General features: G+C 61.5%; 1 protein-coding gene across 1 annotated transcript in view; it reads left to right on the forward strand.

Moving 5' to 3' along the window:
* The window catches only part of Kank4 (KN motif and ankyrin repeat domains 4), a gene marked incomplete at its 3' end in the record, with an annotated part of 34,690 nt that overhangs the window by 689 nt on the left and 20,830 nt on the right, over positions 1–13,171 (forward strand).

The following is a 13,171-nucleotide window of genomic DNA, read 5'->3' on the forward strand; positions in this document are numbered from 1 at the left end:
GGCCCCTGCGTCGGGCGCAGCTCACCGACCGACCGGAGCCCCGCGTGTCGCCTCCCCCGCCGCGAGCCGCCCCGCCCGCCTGGAGGAAGTTTGGGGTCCTCGCGGGGCGGCGGCCTCGGTGGGAGCTGGGTGCAGGGTGGGGTGGGCGCTGCAGACCCCGCGCCCCGCTCCCTTCCGGTGGGATCTTGCACCGCACCTGGGCTCTGCGCACCCGCACAGCCCCCAAGCGGACGGTGGAGCCCGGGCTTCTGCCCTGGGTTGAGCATCCCCGAGGCTGCGAATCTGAACCCGCAGTCTCACGCCCCAGCGCCCTGGGGTGCCTGCCTGGAGGCGCTTCCCTTGCCCTAGGACCACCTGAGGCTCAGGGCAAAGTGCCCCCAGGACCCGGGGAAAGGACTGGTGAACTGAGTCCCTGGGTCCTGGGAGCCTCCCAGGACACCTCAAGAGCAGAGAGCTGGCGGGTCCGGGGTCCAGGCTGACCCCCTCTGTGGGTGCAGCCTCCTGCCTCCCTGGGCGCCCCTGGCAGTGGACGGCGGGCTGTGAGGAAGGTGCAGGGTCCAGCTCAGGCCCTCAGCTGTCAGCTCCACCCGTGTGGGGTGCGTCGGTGGGGTGACCTGCCGGGTGCCACGCAGGGATCAGGTCCAGAGCTGGGGACTCGCCCAGGAACCGCAGTCGGCCGTGGTGGGGAGTGCTGGATTCTGCCCAGAGCTGGTGGGATCGCTGCGGAACCTGGGAGAGGTCAAGGGGCACCCAGTCTGTGCCCCTCTAATCTGACCCTACAGCTGGAAGATGGATGTCTTGTTTGCTTCAGTTCGGTGGCACCCGAAGCTGTGCCCGGGAGAAGCTTCTTCCTGGGCAGAGCTGACAGTCAGGAAGACACATGGGCCACCTCTGGCCACAGCGTGATTGCGGGTCTTACCCCAGGAGGGCCGCTGCACCTCACAGTTATCTGGGGCCCCGGACTGGGTGTCCTGGACATGGAGCAGGAGGACTGGGGCTCGTCTTTATGGTTTCCTCATTGCTGTGACAAAACACCCGAGGCCAGCAACTTAAGGAGAGGTTTATTTTGCTTCACACGTCCGTCCAAGGTCAGGCAGCTCCAGAGAAGAGAGAGCGGGGCTGAGGGCCCTGGTGGAGGGGCGCTGCATGGCGCACCGGAAGCAGGGAGAGGGGAGGAGCGCTGGCTCCCAGCCCTGGGGGCAGCTCGGTCTCCCGCAGGTTGTGCCGTCGCCCGGGTCTTGTGTCTGACCCTAAGTGGAGCCGACACTCCACGCGCCAGGCGGGAGTGGTGCAGCGTGGTATCGGCGCGCACATGCACACAGGGCCCATCCTGTCCCTGTGGCCCTGGGGCTGGTTACTGGCCTAGTCCCCCAGGGAGGCTGCCTGACCTGCCCAGGGTCACGGACAGAGCCCACAGTCACTGTGCGAAGAGGCCTGGGCTCGGCACCTGGCTCGTGCCGCCAGCTGTGCCAGCTGTGACTCACAGTGGACCTGGCCTCTCTGACCTGCAGCACCAACCTCCCAGACGGCATCTGACACCCTGGGAGCAGCTTCCGGCTCCAGAGAACATTTCCAAGCAGGATGAAGAGCCCGGGATATAGCTCAGCGGCACAGCGCTTGCCTGGCAAGTGCAAGGTCCTGAGTTCGATTCCCGGTACCAAAAAAAAAAAAAAAGAAAACAAGCAGGATGAAGGGTTAGAAGAGGGGCCTCCTGCTGAAAGCGGGCCTGTCATGGTTTCCAGGGTAAAACACGCTGTCCTGGGGGGCAAGCTGCAGGCTAAGGGCTGCCCAGGTTGCTGCACTGCAGCTGCTGCGTTTTCCGGGGAACGTCCCCGCCTCCCCGCTTTCCAGGGAGAAAACACCCCATACGGCTGGAGAAAACACTCACCCCAGTTCCCATCCTGCACCCCATCTCTTTCTACAGGTGAATAAAGCTGGTTAGCTGGATGCCCTTTCGGGGGCCGTGGCTTTTTTCTCTGTGTGCAGGGTCCTCTGTGTCTGCCGAGTTCCCTTCGCTATGTGTTTCTGCTTTGGGGCTCTGCCGTCCACAGACGAGGGGGCAGAGGACACAGCACGGGGGGTTTGCTCCTCGGGAAGGTGGAAGGAGCAGGTTCTGTGCCAGGTTCCTGGCAGCCTGATCTCGGCTCCATGGCGCCAACACCCAGGGAGATGGATTTCAACCCCAGAGGGGCCCAAGCGGGGGCCGCGCGTCTCGAGCTGGCTGTCCCTCGTCCCCTCTCCTTGCTGCAGAGCGTGTGGCCACCCTGCTCTGGGTGGAGGCTGCAGAGGCAGAAGGCGAGGCCGACGGTCACTGTGTGCACCCTCGGAGCGAGGCCAGGGTCTGCGGTGACTGGGTGTGGAGCTGGGGGTGTGCGGGCGTTCGAGCTGTCATGTTTGAGCTTTTGAGGAAATGTTTTCATGTCTTGTTTGTGTGATTTTAGATAAATAAATAAGGACAGGGCGTCACCCACCTGCCCCCGACAAATCGGGGAGTTGGAGGGGAAGAAAGGGGGAGACTGCTGAGTTCACCCACTGGGGGCCGGGCTGACGGCTAGGGTTCCCTGGACCTCACCTTCCTCCTGCTCTGGAACTGGTGCGGGTGATGCTGATGGGGGGTCGTTCCTGGACAGGAAGTGGGGCTGCCTGAGCTGCAAGGCAGAAGGAAGAGGAGCATCCAGTGTGGTGTTGACAGGTCAGGAGGCGCCTGGGACCCGGGTAGAGTGCTATGGAGAGGGCTGCAGGTCCAGGCCACACCCCGGTGGCCTCAATGCTCCCTGCCTGGGGCTACCCACGAGCCCCTGGTCTCTGATCAGCCCTGCACACCCAGCTTCGTGGCCCCCCTGGCCACCAGCCAGGAGCTCAGAGGAGTCAGTGTCTTGGCCCTAGGCTCGGGAAGCTGAGGGTGTCTCCAGGCCGGTCAGGGCAGGGGACGCGGCCAAGCAGGCTTCCCTGACTCCCGAGGACCCCCTGGAGTCTCAGCTCAGCAGCCCCAAGGGTTGTCCCTGAGTTCTACCTCCCGCTTCTTGCCCTGAAGGCCGCGTCCTGCAGGTGAGATCTCTCCTGCCCCGTGCCCTCCACCTGGCCGTGGAGGAGCCTGCTTTGGTGGCTCTGGTCACGTGGGCGCTCGTGTCCTGGGCTGCGGCCAGAGATCTTCGCCGGCTCCTCGAGAGGTCTGAGTGCTGTGGTTCCCACGCGCTGGGGTCGCACACGCGCCAGAGGTCACGGAGGCTCAGCGCAGACCAGGTTCCTTCCAGGCGCTGTGCTCTGCAATCCCGCAGCCAGCCACAGAGGACGTGACACCCCAGTCCCGTGGGAAAGTGCTCGCCGTCGGTCTCCGGGGGCCCCGGGCAGTCTCTGCAGCTGTCCTCTGTCCTCAGACCTCCCCACTTCACTCGCACACAGAGGCACACGCATGCTCACCGGCACCCGTGAACACACACACAGTGCAGCTCCCATAGGTATGCGGATAGGGTAGACACGAGCTCCTGACCACACCGAGCCCCGGCGCCCCTGTCTGGGAAACGCAGTGCCGGGGTCACCCTCCTGGGTCCTGTGCTGTCTGCTGCAGCTCCACGTCGGGTGCTGGGTGGCCTGCCCATGTCCCCGCTGCCCCCATGTGAGTGTCCTTCAGCCTGGCCTGTGGGCAGCAGGCATCGCCCCGTGGCACCAGGGTGGACAGGAGGCCTCCCTGGTGTCCTGTACCTGGCTGTCCCCTCCTTCCCAGGATCAGCCTGGGGCTCTGTGCCCTCCTCAGGGGACCCCGGATGACAGCAAACGCCTGCACCTTTCCACCCGTCCTCCCTGCAGAACCCCTCCTGGCCCTGTCTGGCCCCCTTCCCCTCACCCTGCACTAACGCCCAGCTCACGGGGCCACCACACTTCCCTGGTGCTGCAGGTGGCAGAAGCCTGGGGTTTCTGGGACCCCACCTTCACCCTCCCACCCATCAGGGCAGGCACAGCAGTGCATGCTGGGAGCAGGGCCTGGTGAAGGAGGACTCTGAGCCTCTCGCCCCAGCCTGGGGCCCGTCCACAGCCCCCCAAGCCCCACCACGCAATCCCGTGGGTGGTATCTTTGGGTGTGGGGGTCTCAGGAGCACATGCTTCTGCTTGGTGGCCTTGCTCTTGCTCCTGCCCCCATCTCATCCCCATTCTGCTCCTGCCCCCAGCGCTGCCACCTATGGGCAGCAGCCCCATGTCAGGAGCTATGGGTGGCGGCACCTGAAGGCTCTGACTGCAGCTCTGAGGCCAACATCCTGGGCTACCCCTCAGCGGCGCGGTTACTCAGAGCACTGCTGGCCACGCGAGGATGTGCGTCCTCGGGGACAAAGGCTGGGTGTCCTGGGCTCACGTTAGCCCAGGTCACTTCCCTGTGCCTCAGTTCCCTCTGTGAAACGGAGGAGGGAGTGAGACCGTGCGCATAAAGCACTTGGCACGCAGGGAGTCAGTGCTCTGCGTCTTTGTAAGTTGGCGGGATGAGCTGGCGCCCTGCTGGCTGCAGTCCTCAGCTCGTGCTGCCTCTTCTGGGTTTGCTTCCGGTGTGTTTGAGTGACACCTCCTTCCTCGCTGGGGTTTTCCCCCTCTCTGGCTGTGAGGTGGTTGTGGTCTGTAAACTCAGCTAGCCTGCCTTGCAGTTCGGTTGATGACACCAGGACCCAGGGCCTGCCACACTGCTGCTGGGTGGACACTCGTGTCCCCACCCACCCTGTGGTCTGAGCTCCATGTGGGGGGCCGTAGCAGGATGAGGCACGAAGGGGAGCCCCGGCAACCAGGGTCAGCGCTGAGGCAGGACCCTGCAGGACTCTCCCACCCTCTGCTGCAAGGGACATGACAGGAAGTGGACCCTCCATCCTCAGAACCTGGCCATGCTGCCCTGCCCAGACTTCCAGCTTCTAGAAGGGAGGGAAATGCAGCTGCCGTTCATGCACGGCCTGCAGCGCAGACACCGGGCACTCCTTGAGGTGTCCTACAGGTGAGGCCCAAGGCCCTGGGGACCTGGAGTGGGAGGTGGCCGCTCACCTCCTAAGTCTGGGCGGGCAGGGCTGCACCCCGCAGCACCTCCATGTTATGTCTGAGGCTCTGTGTCAGTGGGTGCTGTCCCAGGGACCTGGACTGGCTCGATGGTGGTGGTGCTGGTGTCAGGTGGGTCCCTGGCTTTGGAGCACAGGGATTTGGGTCCCTGGCTTTGGTAGCTGTCTCTGGAGCACACCTCACACTCCAGTGCCTGTGCGGCTTCCTGCCCGCCTCCTCTCCCTCCTCCTGTCATCACCTGTGGCAGCTGAGCCAGGTGCTCCGTAGCCATAGAGACAACCATGCCCAACAGCGAGGTACAGATGGCTGGTTGAGCGCTGAGAGACGTGCTGGTCAGTGGCTGAGCTGGGATTAGAACCCAGGCCACCCGCAGGCCCACACCCTTGATCTCCACATGCTACTGCCTCGGCAGTTCTGGCCCCAAGCTGTGCTCCCTCCAGAATTTAGCAAGCCTGGGATGGTGACCACCTGTGTCACCCACACGTTTGTGTTAGGTGCTGGTTGCTGGGACATGACGCCTGATACCCACAGCTTAAACTAGGAGAGGTTTATTTTGGCGGATGGCTCAGTCCAGGGTCCACTGACTCAGAAGAAGAAATAGCGAAGCGGAAGAGCCCGGCGGAGGAGAACAGCTCACGGCATGGGACACAGGAAGCAGAGAGAAGGGAGAACAGGAGGGAGATAACGCCCCCTCCAGGCCACGCCCACATGCCGCCCTCCCCAGGCCACGCCCGTGTGCCCGCCCCTTCCCTCCAGGGCACACCCATGTGCCAACCTTTTCCCCAGACCACACCCACATACCCCCCTCTTTACTACAGCCACGCCTCTCACTGCAAGTCCGCCCCAGCTCCCTGTGATGAAATCACTTTTCAAAAGCCCGGTGCCTGAGTGAGTGAGGCTGCTGGGGGACATCAGGACATAACCTCAGTGACAACCTGCAGGGTTGTGTTCTTGTTCCGTTTACCCTCTGGTCATCCGGGGCCACCACTGTTTATTTCAGCATCAGTGCTAAGACCCTGGCACCAACACCTCAGGCCTGAAATCCCACCGCTCAAGAGGCTGAGGCAGGAGGATCATCACATGCTCCAGGCCGGCCTGGGCTACATAGTGTGTTCAAGGCCGGCCTGGGCGTCTGGATGTGCAGAGAGTGGAGGCTTTGTAGGCGTCCTCCTGACCCACAGAGCTGAGGGTAACTCAGGAGGACAAAGCCAGCATTCGGGAAACTGCCAGTGTGTAAGACATTGTGTGACTGCGCCTACGCTTTCAGAGTCTACACATTTGTGACGGCTCATAAAGCAGAAGAAAAGCCGCTGTCCTCTTAAAAGAAGAAAACAAACGAAAGGAGCCTTTGGAGAAAGCGTGCAGTCCCGCAGACACCTTGCAGCCCGGCTGCCCTCCCCCGAAAACCGTGGCTCACCCTGTAACATTTATTGAGCACCTACTACGGCCCAGTGTGGGGACCCTGCCACCTCCCTCAGAGCTGCTCAAACCCAGCTTTTATCTTGCGCCTCCTCTGCTCATGAACCCTCGGTGGTTCCCACTCTGCGGAGTAAAATGACTCACGGACCCTGCCTTCCTGCGTCCCCAGCACCCTGCCTTCTGGCCAGGGGTCCGATCATTGCTGCATCTCAGTCCCATTTGCCTGGTGAACTCTTATCCTTCAAAGCCCAGCTTGGCCATGCCCCTCTAGCACCCTTGTCTTGTGAGTTCCTTAAAGAAATCACCCGTGGGTCCGCAGACGCTGGCCCAGGCCCGGGTGAGCATCTCAGGTGGGAAGGGGATGGTGTGCCCCCCTCCTTCGCTCCAGCCCCTGGGCTCCTTGACCGCCCACCTCGAGGCCTGTGGGAGTGACTGGGTGATGTTCCACAGTGGAGGGGGACCTGGCGCTGGGGCTCTCCAGGACCCACGCACGTCCGTGTCGGGTGGCCGGGCAGGCGCAGGTGAGTCTGCGGGGTGGCTGGTGCTGGGGCTGGGCCTGACTTCACGCCCCAGGCTCCCACCAAAGAAGGAAATGGCGTGCAACCGCCCCCACCCGTCCTGCCCGCGGAGTCCAAGTCCGCTCCTGCTGTGAATCTTACTGAGCCCACGGCATGGGGACCTGAGCCAGCCCCAGGTCTGCATGGGCCGCTGCCGAGGTCGGTGCTGTCACAGGCTCCAGGGAGCAGAAACGGAGGGGACGGTCCTTGTCCCCTGCCACTGTCCTTCATCGCCCTTGCGGCCCGGGTGTGGAACCTGCCCACTGCTCTCCGGCTGCTGCCCACTCCGTGCCTGTCCTGACTGCAATCCCCGCCACTCTTCCCGGACCCGGCTTCCTGACAGACGTGCCCAGGATCCAGCCTCAGCTGCCGGTCCAGCTCAGGCAGGGACACCTGGATCCAGCCCCAGCGCTGCCTCTGTGACTTTGACTGAGGTGCTAACCCTGTCTGAGCTTTCGCTTCCTAATGGAACGGAAAACTAAAATAGTACCTAGGGCACAGCGTCCTGGAGGAGTGAAGACCATAATGGCCCGCTTGGCCTGGGGCCTAAGGTACACACTGCAGCTCTCAATAAATAACAACAAAGCAGCCGGCGATTCCTGAGCACCGCTGGTGCAGATCCCTGTGCGTTCTCCACACTTGGAGTCTCGTGTTAAGAACAGCGTTAGAACAGCCCTGGAAAGTGGGTGTCACTCTGCTCATGGCCCCCGGCTGCTCCTTCTGGGGCTAGAAGTGGTACACAGGTCCTGGCCCCTCCTGACCCTTCCCATGTCCTGACACCAGCCTCGGGTCTAGGGCCTGCTTGAAATGCAGATTCTCTGCTCCGCTCTCTGCTGCAGTCGCACCTGCAGGTTAACAATCTTTGGGAGACGTGGCTGGGAAGTAAGGTTTGAGAAGCGCCAGCTCTGGTTTACAAAGTGTGAGCCAGCATGTGAGTGTAAACAGTGAACATCCACAGGGCTGCCGGAGGGCCCAGTCACTCTGTGTTTCCTGCTCTTCCCCAACGTAGCCATTGCCCTCCTGACCTGGGCTCCTCCGAGGAGGTACGGGGCAGGTGGGGCCTGGGCAGACTTCCAGCTGTGTGTGTGTGGAGGGGAGCCTGGGTGTGGGCTGTCCCTGAGGACCCCCGCAGCTCCTCAGACTCAGGAAACCGCCTGTCATGGTTTGTGTCTAAATGTGCCCCCAAAGCCTCATGCAGTCATGGGGCGGGCTTCTAGAGTTTAGGACTGATCCATGGTCCAATGCTGGAACTATGGGTGTGGGTGCTACACCCACCCTGGGGCAGGAGCCTGCATACAATGTAAGAAAGAGAAAGAAGCTTGCTCCCCCTGCCGCTCCTCCTTTTTGCTCTTGCTGCTTTTGCTGCTTTCCACCTCCATGAACTGTTGCCCTCTGTCATGTGCCACTCTGCCTTGGAGCCAGCCTCCAAGTATGGACTGAAACCTCCACAAACTGTGAGCTAAATAATTCTGGGCATTGGGTATTTTGTCTCAGCAATGAGAGAAAAATAACTAAGACACTGCCCATGGGCAGGGAAGCAGTCACTGTGAAGATACCCAAGGCCTCCAGACGCCCCTGCCGTGCCCCGGAGCGACCAAGAAGCAACATTAATTTGTAACCTAAAACCTTTGCATCTGACCGGAACCTAGGTCTTGGGAATGGACATTTTGACAGCGCTAGATCTGCAGAGAGCACTTTATGTAAAACTGATATCCTGTAGCCTACTACTGGGCTCTGGTTAAGTTTCTCGGGACTCTCAGGAATTATTTGAAAAGTAGTTGTGTTTTATCGATTAAATAATTTTAAGTTCATTAGAAAGTCACAGCATTTTTCAGTATGTCTCCTCACAAATAAACCCATCTTATTTACAGGCCAATGCATTCCCTGAAAATGTTTTATTTTCACAGTCATCTGATAGCCGGCGATGGAGTTCAAAGCAAGATTCAGTGCTTTGCTGAACCCTGGTCCTTGCTTCCTTCTCTCTGGGGCAATGGCATCACAGCCACAGAGCACCCAGGCAGGGCCCCGGGGTCCTGAGCTTGGCCTTCGCCCTCAGACCACTGAGCTCGGACGCGGCCACCCCCGGGATCGGCGACCCTGACCCTGTGACCTGTGCAAAGGACACAGGGCACCTAAGCGGGTGCGATCACTGCGAACCCGAGCGAGTCACGCTTTGTGCGGTACAGGACGGGACCCAGTGCGGTGGTCACTGTTCTTCCTGTGTGGGCATTTGCTAGGATTATTTTTAAACCTCAGTTTTCAGATTTGAAATGGTGTGGCAAGGAATAAAAGCCTCAGGCCTCGAGTTTTCCAAGCTCTGCTCCTGGGGCCTCGTCGGTCACTCCTGTCTCTGAAGCGTCCGGCCAGGGCTTGGTTGCTGCTGCCCATCCTTGTGCAGACTGAAATCCCCGGCAACAAGGAGCCGGCACGGAACCGCCTGGGCCCCCGCCTGGGACGGGCGCGACAGGGGGCGGGCGGGGGGAGGTGGGCGGGAGCAGGAGCAGTCTGCAGGGCCGGGACAGAGCTGTGGCCCTGCTGGAGACAGGGCTGAGTGCAGAGAGGAAGGCACAGTTCCGCGACTCGCCTTGTGCTGAGCATGCGCTTCCCTGAGGTGTTTTCTCTGGAGACTGCAGCGAGGGCTTGGACGGCTTCCAGTCCCTTTTTTTCAACTCGACTGCTGTTTCTTTGAACAGCACTAAACTCAGCCCGGGCTGGAAGCGGCCACCTCCACCTCGTTGGCAGAAGAGCCAGGAGAGCCGGTCCCTGGTGCCCAGAGGTGGGGTGCAGGGAGGCCTCCCTGATGTCGCGCTGTGGTGCCCCGTGCTGCCCTGGAGCCCAAGGCTGCACGCAGAGGTAGCCGGAAGGATGTGAGCAGCTTCCCCACACGGTTTCAGAGAAACTACCATACGGTCTCCTCCAGGGTCACACGCAGGCAAGGGTGCTCAGCAGGAAGATTCGAAGGACAAGCAGGGGATCGGAGTCCAGGAGGCAGAGTCGGACCCGGGCCATGCTGTGGAGCCTCAGGGTCCATCAGCAAGGACGACGCCGCCAGGTCCGGTGCGGAGTTCGCCCCCAACAGCAGGACCTGCGGGGCTGACCGGGCACTGCCCCCTCGCAAGGCCCTGAGCCCGTGCGCGGAGTGTGAAGGGGCGCCGGCTGCATGGCGGCCGTGGTCTGTGTGGAGCCGGTGCCCAGCCCGCTGCAGGTGCAGCCTGTGGGTGAAGCCTGGCTGCAGAGGTGACCACGCCTGTCTTCGTGACTCAGCCCACGGTCCCGGCTCGTGTTCAGGGTTCTTGTAGAGGACTACATGAGGCTAGATGATTTAGGACAATCAGAGACGTCCTGGGCTCCCGGCTCTGAAGCCCGGAAAGCCCAACAGTTCGATGCGGGCGTCTGCTAAGGGGCTGTGTGCCCTGTCGCTTGTGCCAGGAGCAGGCAGAGCCAGAGGGGGCGATGCTGTCGCTTACACTCTCCGTGACCCCCTCGCTGGAGCAACAGGGATCGGGTCTGTCCACGCCACCCCTCCGCTCTGACAGACGGAACTTGCACAGGGCGGGAGGGTGGGCGTGTGGAATGCTAGCACTGGCCTTCCGGCCCAGGCCCCCAGGCCACTGCCAGCCTCGGTTCAGCACATGCGACTTTCCAGAGCATGCGGACTGTGGACCGGAGCCAGGAGCGGCCCCCTCCCAACCAGAAGGCAGAGGCCGCAGCCCCCAAAGCACCTGCGGCTCGCCTGGGCCTCGGGCTGCGGCCTGAGCGGCTTCACTGGATCCTGACCCGGAACAGCAGTGCTGTCCTTCGCAGAGGTGGCTGTCCCCCCCCTGGAGTGCTGTCACCGCGGGACCCAGGGAGAGGGGCAGCCGGGTCTGGGTGCGTGTGCTCCAGGTGTGTTCCCCGGCATCTTCACTGGGACCCACTCTGGCAGAGCCGAGACCCTGCGGTCTGCTCATTCCCACGCTCCAGCGGGAAATGACGCGGTAATAAAGGATCTGAGGGGAAGAGAGAAGTAACCAAAGCAACAGCACAGCAAACAGGACGCCGTCTGCAGAAATCCCACCGCCCAGCGTCTTTGGAACCGCAAGGCCAGCACCGCACCGCGGCAGCCCAGGGTCCACGGAGCCAGCGGCAGAGGGAGCGCCTCCTGGCCAGCATGCACGAGGGGCACTTACAAAGGGGCCCCACGTGGCCAGGCCACTCACCACCTCCCGGTCCCTCACGTGGCCTCGTTGTCCTCTGATTTGGTGTCTCTGCCTGCTGAGCGCAGGGTCCACCACCAACCCTCAGCTGGAGGGGGCTGGGCACCGTGTGTTCTCATGCCAGCTGTGGGGAGGGGGCGCTCGGGAGGGCAGCGGCCCAGATGCAGGAAGGGGGTTCACGAGCAGCTTTGGTGCTAACAGCGCAGCACCTTTCCCGGGGCTGTGGGAGTGCACAGCTGCCCCTGGCAGCGCAGAGGCTCTGGGTGCTGTTAGGGACCGTGAAGGTCACCTTCTTTACAGAACAGAACAGAACAGAGGACTGATACTCATTGACCCCATCCTGGATGAACCTCACCTGTTCTGATAAAAATGATGCTCTGTGTCGTGTTGTCACTTGCCTAGAGCTGGAGAAAGCACATATTTAGGGTCCACTGGTGGGTCCTGTGGGAATGTGGCCTCCCTTCCTGTGGGGCAGGGACTCTGCTTGGAGAATCACAGACTGGAGGAGCGGAGGCCCAGGAGAGAGGCGCACCAGCCCTACGGACAGGCCCGGGCTCTGGGAGGGGCTTGGGGAAGGAGGGAGGCGTGGCTCTGCCTTGCCCAGAGCTCCTGGCCCAGCAAGAGGCACTAGGTGGATGTACAATGACAAAGGAACGGGTAGGGCAAGGGAGGCCTTCAGCGTCCCCCAAAGGTCTGTGTTCCCAGGGTGGTACTCTTGGGTGGGGCGGAAGGGGAGGTCTTTAGGTCTTTGAAGTGCTAAAACTATAAAACTCATAGAAGAAAGCATAGTGGCGAATCTTCATGATGTCGGATTTGGCAACAATTTCATGGCTAAAGCACAATGCTAAAGCACAGGCAACCAAGGGAAACCTAGATAAGCTGAGCTCCATTAAAATCAGCACCCTTTGTGTATCGAGGATGGGCACCTTTCTTCACTCTGCTTCCTGGAGAAACGATCTGTGCTCCCAGCCAGGTGGGAAGGGTCCTGAACCATCTTAGAGTAGCAGGGCACTTCGCTGCTCCAGGTGTTGTCACACAGCCTTAGCACTCGAGGTACTTTTCTGACTCTTTCTTGCTCGGATGATTTGGTCTATCTAATCTACTTAGTTACCACAAATACATTTAGCAGCGGAGAAAAGCAAGTGTTGGTTCTGTAGCCTTCTCGGCTATCATGCCATCCTTCCCTTCAGAAAGTCTCCTCATCACTAGGTGAAGGGAGATGCTCTAGAAACTTCCAAGGAGAATCACGGGAGAAGGCGGAGTGCACCCCAGGCATCTCCTCTCCCAGGCACCTGAGGGAAGGAAGCTGCTGAGCCCTCAGTGGGAGAATACTTGGCCTTTGGTCTGGCCGCCCTCAGGAGAGGGGGGGGCACGGGATGGGTGGGAGTGCTTCTAAGGTACCCGGCTCGAGGCAGGCACACATGGGGGTGCTCTTGGCCGCCCTGGCCTTGGAAAACACACCCAGCTGTCAGCTTCTGTAGAGGTCGGTGCTGCCTGTCTTTAGAACTGATGGGGCTTCGTGTCCCAGCACGGCCGGCTTGGCTGCATCCTGAGGGGTGGGGACAAGAACCTTCCAGTCCTGCTGCCGAGCTTGCTGGGGGCCAGTGTAGACCACCACCTGGAGGACCAGGGGAGGTGCAGGTGTGCAGCCTTGTGCCCCCCCCCCACCTGCATTTGCTCCCAGGCCGCAGCAGTGTCAGGCTGGGCCCCAGCTTCTGGGACCCAGGAGACCTTGGTCCTCCTCCACCCCTCCAGCTTCTTGGTCCTGGCTTCAGTGCCTGCCTGAGCTGGAGCCCTGGGCCACGGTAAAGCTGTCACCGCACTTTTCTCTTCCTGCCAGAGTTGCGTGTGTTGTGCGTTCAAGGGCAGCCGACTGGCAGAGAGCAGTAAGCAGAGCCGCCGCCTGGCCTTGGAGCCCTGGGGTCCTGGCTCTGCCCGTGCCTGCCTTGTGCTTGTGTCACTCAGTCAGAG

This window comes from Chinchilla lanigera, unplaced genomic scaffold (genome assembly GCF_000276665.1).
Source record: "Chinchilla lanigera isolate Chin_1 unplaced genomic scaffold, ChiLan1.0 scaffold00022, whole genome shotgun sequence".
Classification (NCBI taxonomy): Eukaryota; Metazoa; Chordata; class Mammalia; order Rodentia; family Chinchillidae; genus Chinchilla; species Chinchilla lanigera.